Source organism: Tupaia chinensis, unplaced genomic scaffold (genome assembly GCF_000334495.1).
Source record: "Tupaia chinensis unplaced genomic scaffold, TupChi_1.0 Scaffold138380_1, whole genome shotgun sequence".
Lineage (NCBI taxonomy): Eukaryota > Metazoa > Chordata > Mammalia > Scandentia > Tupaiidae > Tupaia > Tupaia belangeri.
In genome coordinates, this window is record NW_006198277.1 from 74,890 (window position 1) to 86,074 (window position 11,185).

The window sequence follows — 11,185 nt, forward strand, 5'->3', positions numbered from 1 at the left end:
AAGAAACATGCTCAAATACAACCCATCTTAAAAGTAAATAAAATAGCCCCCACTTCAGTGTACATCCCTCCAGATGTAATACTTGATTTTTCTACCCACTTATGGTAATCTCCATGGAAATATCCTAAGTTTATTGAAACCCCTTTATTCCTCTTATTCCTTCTTTGGTCTTCTTCAATTCAATTTCCATTACCATCATTTAATTATAACCTGCATTGCTGAGTCTAATAGGCTTCTTTTTAAAAAAATATTAAATAAATTAACTACAAATTAATTTGTCAAGCAAGCAAGCATAGTGATCTTGTGACTCTTGGCAATGCTGGTTAGGGGTCTTGGTGATCTCAGGTGAACATTCTCAGCTTCCATTCTCTGTGAACCTTTACTGCAGTACCTGCTGGCTCTCAGACTCACCTGGTTGAGGTTGCTGAGAAGATGATGTCCATGTGGGAGTCTGAATTCTTTCCTGAATGGATGATCATAGACACTAAAGCTCTGTTCTCAGACAAGGTAGCAGGAAGGAATGAAGCATTGTTTTCAAAGCTAGGTTTAGGTTTACAAAAGAAAAGTCAAACACATCCTGTCCCACACAAGGGCAATAGCAGAAGAGATATTTACAACTCCTGATATCTGCTTATTTGGCACTTTTCTCTCCTGTGACTCCAACACCTGGGCACTTGATATCCCTATGGGATAATGGTCTGGGCAGAAAGAAGTACTTTCCTGATCACTCTCTTTTCTCAAGAGATCAATTTAGAAATCAGGTGTACACTGTCATTAATATTCTTCCTTGTACTCATCTTCCTACTGAGATCTAACCTTCTTAGCACTTTTGCCCAATTCCAAGTTAAACTGTTTCCCAAAGTCTGAGATATCTGATTAGGCCCCTTAGAACTGCAAAGCATTGAAATGCAGTGAGAACACAGTATTTCATATCTCTAGAAAGTTGCTGTTCTTTTCTCATCAAGGAACGGGACTATGTTATGCTATGAAACTTTAGACAGCTACCATAATCCTTAGCTTCAGGTGCTTTTGATAAGACACATTGAAATTTCAAACTTGTTGGGAACAGCAAGTGGTGTAATGGTTATGTAACTGGACTCCTATGTGGTCAACCATGGTTTGAGTCCTGGACCCTGTGGCTTAACACTCATGTCAGATTCTTGTGCATGTGTTCACAACGTCTCAAGAAGAGCATGGAAGAGAAGGGATTGTGGCATGGCCATCTCCCCTGTGGGGTGATTTCTCACTTTCTTCTGTTTCTCTCTCTTTCCAACAAGTGCATGCACTGATAGGAAAAAATTCTCTCTCTCTCTCTCTCTCACTCAAAAAAAAAAAAAAAAGGAATTTCAAACTTGTAACACAAGCGCTGTAATTTACAGGGCCAGCAGTTGCCATAATTGTTAAGGCACTAAACTCCCACATGTCCAACCACAGTTAAAGTCCCAGACCCATTTGCTTGAAAATCACACCAGATGTGTGCGTGTGTGTATATCCATCTCCAAAATGTCAAGAGGAGAATGGAGGTGAAGAGATTATGGCATGTCCATCCCCGTTGGGAGTTTATTTCTCACTTTCTTTCTCTCTCTCTCTGTCTCTCTCTGTTGAGCACACATGCCTATGGCAAAAATCTGGGGGGGGGGAAGTGCTTCTATTTATACCTTAATTTATAAAATTTTTGATAATTGAAAAAAATGTATTTAGATCTCATAACCAACATATAGAAATTTCTTGTTTTGTTCTCCATTGAACCTATTTGTTTCTTTTAGTTGGAAAATTAAATTAATTAACATTCAACATTGTTATCGATATATTTGGACTTAGCCCTGCCAGTTAGTTCCTTCCCCCTTTTTTTTCTAGTTGTTTTGTGTACGCTTACTTCTACTTATCTATTTTAGTTCTACTATCTATTTTAGTTTCCCAGGTGTAGTGTTCCTTTAACTATTTCCTGAAGAACTGACCTACTTTTGGTGAATTCTTTGAGTTTTTATCTGGGAGATTTTTCCCTCTCCTTCTCATATAAAGGATAGTCTTTCTGGGTATAGTATTCTTGGCTGAAGGTGTTTTTCTTTGGGTACCATGAGTTGAAATTTGAGTATTACATGGATTGTGTCATTTAACTCTTACACATGAACATTCCATGAGATCATACTATTAGAAACTTATTCTAAATTTGCAGAACTGGGGCTCAGAATGGTTAAGTGATCTGCCCAAGTTATGAACTATGTAAGGGTTAGCTTTGACTTGGACTTCATCAGGATGTTTTCAGGTCTCATGCTCTGGGCCAGTGGTAATCAACCAGGATAACTGTGCCTCCAGGGGACACTCAGTAATGTCTAGAGAAGTTTTTGGTTGTTATAACTGAGGAGGTGTCAATGGAACCTAGAAGGTTGAAGCCAAGATGGTGCTCAAAATCCCAGTATGAACTGGACACATCTACCACAGATAATTATCTAGCACAAATGTCAATGGTGGGGTGGCAAATATCTCCCAATAAAGGCTGGATTTGTAAGAAATAGCTTTCCTTGGTCAGAGCATGGCAGGGCTGCAGGGCCACCACTCAAGCAGACAATTTTTCAGATATGATACTAAAGGCCAAATGTAGACTGCCATGAATGCATAGAAATCCTAGGGAATAGTATTTCACCACAATTTATAGATAACCATGCAAGGGATTCTATTTGCTTGATAAAGCTTTCAAAGAGACCCAAGAGCTGGCCATAGTGCACTAGTCTGGAAAGGCTTAGAAGTCATAGTAGTTAAGAAATATGGGTAGGGCCCAGCAGGTGGCATTATGGTTATATCACTGGAATCTCACATAGTCAATCAGGGTTCGAGTTCCAGACCCAGTAGCTTAAAACTCATGCAAAGTGTGTGTGCGTGCATCCCCAAAATCTCAAGAGGAGAACGGAGGAGAAGGGATTGCAGTATGGCCATCATCCCTGTGGAGTGATTTCTCCCCTTCTGTATCTCTGTCTCCCTCTATCTAGTGAGTGCACACACCCTATAGCAAAACTATCTCTAAAGAATAAGAAGAAAGAAGAAGGAGGAGGAGGAGAAAAAGAAAGAAAGAGAAAGAGAGAGAGAGAAAAGAAATATGGATGGAACACAAAAAGTATCTAATAAAAATACAGAACAGAGACCAGCAGTTAGTGTAATGGCTGTCTCTGGACTCCCATATAGTTGACCACGGTTCGAGTCCTGGACCAGGTGGTTTAAGACTCACGCTGGACACGTGTGCATGCATACCCAAGATCCCAAGAGGAGAATGGAGGAGAAGGGATTGTGGCATGGCCATCCCCTCTGGGGGGTGATTTCTCGCTTTCTGTCTCTCTGTCTCTCTCTGTCTGGCTGGCTAGCACACGTGCCCTATAGCAAAAACCTCTTTAAAAAAGATACAGAACAGGTGGTTTGTACCCTTAGATTGTTGTTGGGTGTTGGGTGCTTACCACCTTTTAATTTAGTGGTGTGGGATGACCACATTGGGGTGGTGTGACTTTATTGGTAATATTAGCATGGGATGAGCACACTTGTTTGAAAGGAGCACACTGAGGTGGAACGAGCATGTTTTGAGATTTCCACACTGTGGTACTGTGAATATATTGGAGTGAGATGAGCACATTGGTAAAAAATAAGCCCATTGGGGTGGTGTGAGTATATTGGTGTGGGATGAGAAAATTTGTGTGGGATGAGCACTTTGGTGTAGAATGAGCACTTTGGGGTAACATGAGTATATTGGTGTCGGATGAGTACATTTGTGTGAAATGAGCATGTTGGTGTAGGATGAGAACATTGGGGTGGTGAGAGCATATTGGTATGGGATGAACACATTGGAGTGGTATGAATATATTGGTGTGATATGAATGCTTTGGAGTGGTGTGAGTATATTGGTGCAGGATGAGCATGTTGGTGTGGGATGAACACATTGGTGTGAGATCAACACATTGGTGTGGGATGAGCACATTGGAATAGAATGAGCATATTGGGATGCTTTGAGTATTTTGGAGTGGTATGAGCACACTGGATTGCTGCAAGTATATTGGTGTGGGATGAACACATTGGTGTGGGATGAGCACATTGGCATAGGATGAGTATATTGGGATGATTTGAGTATTTTGGAGTGGTATGAGCACATTGAGATGGTGCAAGTATATTGATGTGGGATGAGCACATTATTATGGGATGAGCACAATGGATGAAATGAGAGCCTAATATCCAATATGAACATATCAGATGTCTGTTTACAAGTTATAAAAGACACAATCAGATAGACAAAATGAGGCTGGCACAGGTAGTCAAAAAGGTAACAGAGAAAATCAATTATTGAATAGACCTTTTGGTACACAAGATAGAAAATTAAGATGTTTAATCAAAAGATATGAAGCTATCCTTCATAATAGGATATTTGCTAATGGCACATAAGTATTATAAATGGAGCCTCAATGTTCATGCTATTGAGTGCTCAGTTACATTGCCTTTTTTTTTTTTTAAGAAAGAGAGATTTTTGCTACAGAGTATGAGAGCTCACCAGAGAGACAAGGAGAAAGAAAATGAGAAATTACCTCCTACGGGGATAGACACACCACAATCCTTTCTCCTTCATTCTTTTCTTGGGAGTTTGGGCACATACACACACATTCTCAGTACAAGTTTCAAGCTCTGAGTCTGGGAGTCAAACCATAACTGACCCCACTGTACCACCTGCTGGACCCTCCATTGCCTTTTATCACACATGTCCATGCACAGGGTTTTTGTAGCCATTGATGGAAGGATGGCATGTAGCAGAGAAGCCTTCTAAGAGTCTTCTTCATGTCTCTGTTCCTTAGGCTGTGAATGAAGGCATTCAACATGGGAGTGACCAAAGTGTATAGGACTGAGGCAAATGTCCCTGTCCTGGAGCCATGTGTCCATGTGGAGCTGAGATAAATGCCTAGGTGGGTCCCAGAGAACAAGGAGATCACTGAGAGGTGAGATCCACAGGTGAAAAATGCTTTATACTCCCCTCCTTTTGTTGAGACAACAATTTGAGAATAAAAGAAAAGGATTCCAGAAAGATGAAAAAAACCCATGATGCCCATCATGATATATACAACATTTTTGATGAAGATGTCAAAGCAGGTGAGCTTGAAGACCTAAGGCAGTTCACAGAAATAATGTAGGATTTTGATGACTGTACCGAAAGAGAGCCTCAATGTGCTTAAACTCTCAGGAAGGGCTCCCAGCACACTGACCAGCCAGGTCAAGAGAAGTAACTGGACACAGAGCAGGGGATTTATCATGACTGTATAGTGCAGGGGATGACAGATGGCCACAAATCAGTCATAGACCATCATGGTCAGATTGTCCAAAAGTCCAAAAGAGATTTCAATCCATTCATCTGTTCTTGGGCATTTTGGTTGATTCCATCTTAGCCATTGTGAATAATGCTGCAATAAATAAGACTGGACTTTTACGAATACTCAATAAGAGAATTCTTATACGTTGATAGTTGCTGGATGACGTGTATAAAAAGAGCTGAATTTTTTTTATAATTATTAGATATTTTATAAACCCACTACTTAATGACATCTCTTAACATGTGTTACAAATATGATATCCGTTTTGACTGGTGCCCTTTGTCAAAAATCAGTTGAGTGTATGTTTTGGGGTTTATTTCTGGAGTCTCTATTCTGCTCCATTGGTTTATAGGTATGCTATAATGATACACAGGGATTAACTGTATAAAATAAAATTTTTAAAAAGATGATATTTGTTAGGGTTTTGGCAAAAGCATTAGAAAGTCAGAATATGGTACCAATGGCTTTATATCAAAGGAACACTGTTTTCTTTCTTGTTGAAGTAACTTATCAGAGATATCAGGGGTCATTTCCCACCAGTTTTCTTAGCCTTAGAGTTTGGCGAAAACTTTAATTCGAGGTTTGATTAAGTGTTAGGAGGTTAAATCTCTGGAAGACAGGCGAGTTTGTGGAGAAGAAAAAACACTTAATTCCCATCACTTTTAACCTGGTGTCTTGGTAACAGATAATCTGAAAGAAAAAAATAAATCATTTTGTGCAGATCAACATCCCACAGGGTAATTATGTGCTCAAAATTTGAATGACAAGGAGGATGCGTGTCTAATGAGTAGGTAAAAGGAACGGTGAAGATCTACTCTTCCGTCCCTTAGCCTGTGCAATCTTGGGCTGAGTGGCACATGGTTGTTTCTTTGGGAGTTCTAAATCTGGCTAGGGTACTGGTGCTTGACTCCCTTCTGCTCTCTTGTCTGGTCATAGAACTTCAGTCTCCATCATCAACCATTCAGAGAGGAATTCACACTTCACATGGAGCCCTTCTTTTCAGAAAACCCATATAGATGAGTCAGAAAATCTGGTCAGTACTTCAGGACACTTTCAGGGAAAATGGATGTAAGCATGTGCATGGAATCACCTGAGAGCCAAGCCAGCCTAGCTCAGATCCAAGAGGTTGCTGTGGTTGCTTGCTTGCTTAGTAAATAATGTACTTATTTATGATGCTTAAAAGAAAATAGGGGGCTGGAAAGTGGCATGGTAGTTGAGGTGCTGGACTTTCATATGGCTGACCACAGTTTGAGTCCCGGACCTGATAGCTTGCTTTCTCATTTTCCCTTTCTCCCTCTTTCTGTCTCTCTGCTTAAATTAAAATTATATTAACAAATATATATATACAAGTAAAATAATTCTTTTAAAAAAAGAGAGAGAGAGAAGGGAACATTGAACTGATCCATGAAGGTGATTGTTGATAATTAAAGGATGGTCATGAAAGCCTAATTAAAAGAGAAAATAAGAGACTTATAGAGGTTTCTGTATAAGTAGAACATATGTCAATAAATCTTTATAATTAAGTGGAAAGGAGAAATATTGGGCATTGGATATGGAGAATATTTTATTTCTGAGATACAGTATATTTGAGTATGTCTCCACATTGAAGAGAAAGATCTGGTTCAGCATATTGTTTGAAAATACTGCCTAGCATTAGAAGTTCTTGAGATATATATTTTGTGGTGTATTCTCTTACACTGGGCATTCACATTTTTAAAAAATTAACAAATTCAAAGTGTTATTTTGCAATTATTTTCTTATTTGAGAAACTGAATGTTTTGTGGGTGTCTTAGATATTTACCACTTTATTGCAAATTTTTGTGACATCTTTGGTTTTTAATAGTGGGTTTAATCATCTTCATTTATTATTGTATTTTTAAAAGCATAGGCATTGGAGTTACCAGCTTTGATGTGTATCATTTGGTTGTTTTATGTAAGTATTTATTTATCTGGAGGAAATGCACAGAAGTTTAAAAATTTAGTGTAACCCAGCTCATCAGTTGACTGTATTGTGTCCCTCATTGCTTTTTATTTTATAGTTTTCAAAAGAAATTGGGACCAGCAGTTAGCGAAATGGCTATGTCGCTGGACTCCCATGTAGTGGACTGCGGTTCAAGTCCTGGACCTGGTGGTTTAAAACTCATGCTGGGCACGTGTGCGTGCGTGCCCAAGATCCTGAGAGGAGAACGGAAGAGAAAGATTGCGGTATGGCCATCCCCCCTGGGGGGTGATTTCTCGCTTTCTGTCTCTCTGTCTCTCTCTGTCTGTCAGGCGAGTGCACGTGCCCTATAGCAAAAACTTCTCTATTAAAAAAACAAAAAGAAAGAAATTGAAAACTCCAAATAGTCAAATAATGAATCTCTTGGATTAGTTCTCTGTGTATCCAATTTCTTTCATATATGAAAGGCATTTCAAAAATTTATGAAAAATAAAATTGATATAGATTTTAAAAACATAGTCCTTTATTTAACTAGCAAAAATAAATAAATAATTTAAAACGCTTCAGCTATAATGAATAGGGACACATTTACTTACACAAAGTAGAGCATAACCAGGATTTACAGAAGAGTGTGAAACATTTTATTTTTTCACATTGTCTATGTATCAAACATATTATTTTGTTGTTTTTATTTTATACTTTTAAAATTTACATTTAATCACTGTACACCCTTACAGCATTCAAAATGATTATTCCCAGAATGAATACAGTGCACATCAGTCAAGTCACAGACATTACTATATACCTTATCATCAACAGTAAATTTTCATTATGTTTCTGTTAAATGTTTTTCTCCTGATCCCCTCCCTCCCACCTCTAATACCCACCCCCTACTATACTATCTCTAGCATCTTCAGTTGCCCTCCCTGCTATTATACCTTCCAATCTTTCAGTTTCTGCTATAGCATACAGACATTCTTTATATCTTTTTTCTTTTTTTAATTTGAGTATTTTCTTTTTATTTTTATTTCTTTTATACACTCAATCATGCTACCCAGCTGACAAAATGAATATTACAATATGTGTACATTTCTCACCTGTCGAGTTCATCATACTAGAAAGTTATCTTTATATATTAAGCAGGAACATGCAATGTCTCTCTTTCATATTCTTGCTTCCTTCATTTAGCATTAAATCTTCCATATTTATTTAGTTTCTATCAAATAACAAGGTCTCATTGTTTTTTTTTATGGCCAAATAGTATTCCATAGTTTATATGTGCCACATCTCTTATTGTAAGGGAAATGGAAATCAAAACCACAAAGAACCACTCAACTGTAGTTAATATGGCTAAGACTACAAAAATACAGAATTATCACTGATGGTGAGGCTGTGGTTAAAATGAAACTCTCCTACACTGTTGTTGGAAATGTCAAGTAGCACCACTGTAGAGAACGATATGCAGGTTTCTCAGAAACTTACAAATAGAACTATTATGTGACCCAGTAACTCCACTCCTGGGTATTTGTCTTCATTTAATCTTTTCTTTATTTTAATTTTGTCTTTATTCATGGTAAAGAGGGAGAATGCAAGTATATGAGAGAGAAATAAGAAGAGAAGAGCACCCTCCACAGTTTTTGGTCACACTGTGCTCCCCTTCCTTCCTATCCTCCATCCTGTTAGATCTGGACATTCATATGAATGACCTAATGTCTCAGTCTCTTAGCCTGACTATGCTGGGTTTTTTCTTTTTTTTTTTTTAAGAGGTTTTAGCTATAGGTCTCATGTGATTGCCAGAGAGAGACAGAGACAGTTAGAGAGAAAGTGAGAAATCACCACCCCCCAGGGAAGATGGCCATGCTGCAATCCCTTCTCCATTCCTCCTAGGATCTTGGGCATGCATGCATATGTGCCAAGTGTAATTTTCAGTTTACCAGTTCTGGGACCCAAACGTAGCCAGCCCTGTGAGAGTCCAGTGACAACAGCTATGCCACCTGCTGGCCCCTGGACTGAATTCTTAAACTGTGCTTGCCGTTTACAATCTGGCTTCTCCTGAACAATGCATTGCCACTGTGCCCATGAAGCCAGTCCTTGAGTTGTTACTTTTGAAGGTATCACCACGTCCTCTATAATAATGTTAGTCCTCTAAATATAGTTACAGATAATGGAGTGAATTAACTAGTTCAGTCAATATTAAATAGGCATAATAAAGATTTCTCTCCCAATATTTCACATTAAGAATGTCTATATTGTGTTATTCTGTGTATATTTCCTCTTCTGAATTTTTGCTTTATTTCTCCTCCTTTTTTTTCCTATGTGAATATTCAATTCCTAAGTGTGTTGGAACCAAAAAAATGTCACTTCTTTTGTCCTTGGAGAAATTAAATTTTGATCTCTTATTGTGTTTTATTGGCCTCAAGAGGATATAATAGAGGTTGGAATGTCTCCAAAAGTAAAAAAAAAATTTTATTCCTTATATTCTCTCAGGGACACCTGAGCTTGTTAGATCTTTATTTTTTTCTCTCTCAGATCCAATTAATTCCTCTCTCACCTTATTTCTTGAGCTAATTGTTTATATTTTTAAACACAGGAATGGAAAAGTGATGCCCCAAATTTACATGTGTATAAGAGACTTATAAATTGGAATTTCTGTTTATCATTTCTACAGTCTTTTGGAAAGAGATTATATGATATTAACAGCATGGCTTGTATTTCTTTCTTTCTAATCATGTGGCTAGAGCTGAGAAGAACATGGTATTCACATGTCCTCTAGACACCATATTGTACCATATGTGTACATGTGCTCTGTGTGTGCATGCGTGTGTATGTGAGTGTGCACTTGCATGCCTTTAGGAGTGAAATCAGATTTCAATGAAAGGAGATCTGGGCTCAATATGTTTGAAAAATGACATTTAATAGATAAAGTCTTCAAAATTTAATCATTTTCATAGTGAACATTATGAAAAAAACTATGCATAGATTTCAATTTTTTTTTGTACCAAAAGAAACCCTACTTAATTCTGTTTTTCAATGAGCTTTCAAAATCTTCTCATAGAGGTCAGCATTCAAGGCAACACATGTAAATAAAAAGAATATACATTTTGTTTTTGTTTTAATTAAAATAGGACTGTGTAATAATGTTATTTTGTCATTTGTTTCCTTCATTAATGACATTAAAGATCTCCCATAAGATAACAACTCTAACAGCTTTGTAAAGGTATTATAATTTACTATTTTCATGGTTGAATCACTAGGTTATATTCAGTTTTCACTCTTACAAATAAGGTTGCATTTTATGTCTTTGTGTGTACTGTATATACACACAAAACCACCAAAATATCTGAAAGGAAATGTAGCAAAATGTTAACAATGGTTCTCTCTATGTAATGAAATTACAGGTGACATTGGAAAGTTGTATCATTTTTATGACAAACATTTTTGTAAATAAGAAAATAATAAAAATAATGTTTTTCAAAAAAAAAAAGGAAGGGGATGCATTTTGATTCACATGGCACCTTTGAAGCCAACTTAATAAAGCATAATGTAGGCCAGTAGGTGACATAGTGGTTAAGGCACTGGACTCCTACATGGCCAACTGTGATGTGCATCCCAACTGCTTGAAAAACATGTTGTGCTCATGTGTGTAGAATGCCAAAACCCCAAGAGGAGAGTGGAGGAGAAGTATTGTGATGTGGCCATCCCGCCTAGGGAGATAGTTTTTCAGTTCCCCCTCTCTGTCTCTCTCTGTCTCTGTCTCTCCATGTCTCTCTAATGAGTACTCAACCAGTACTCCACCTGCTAGCCCGTTTTTCTTTATAGTACCTGGAACCATTCAGCCTACTTATTTTTCTTACGTTAAAAAAAATTTTACTGACTATGATATTGTACATATTTATTGAGTGCAATGTGATTT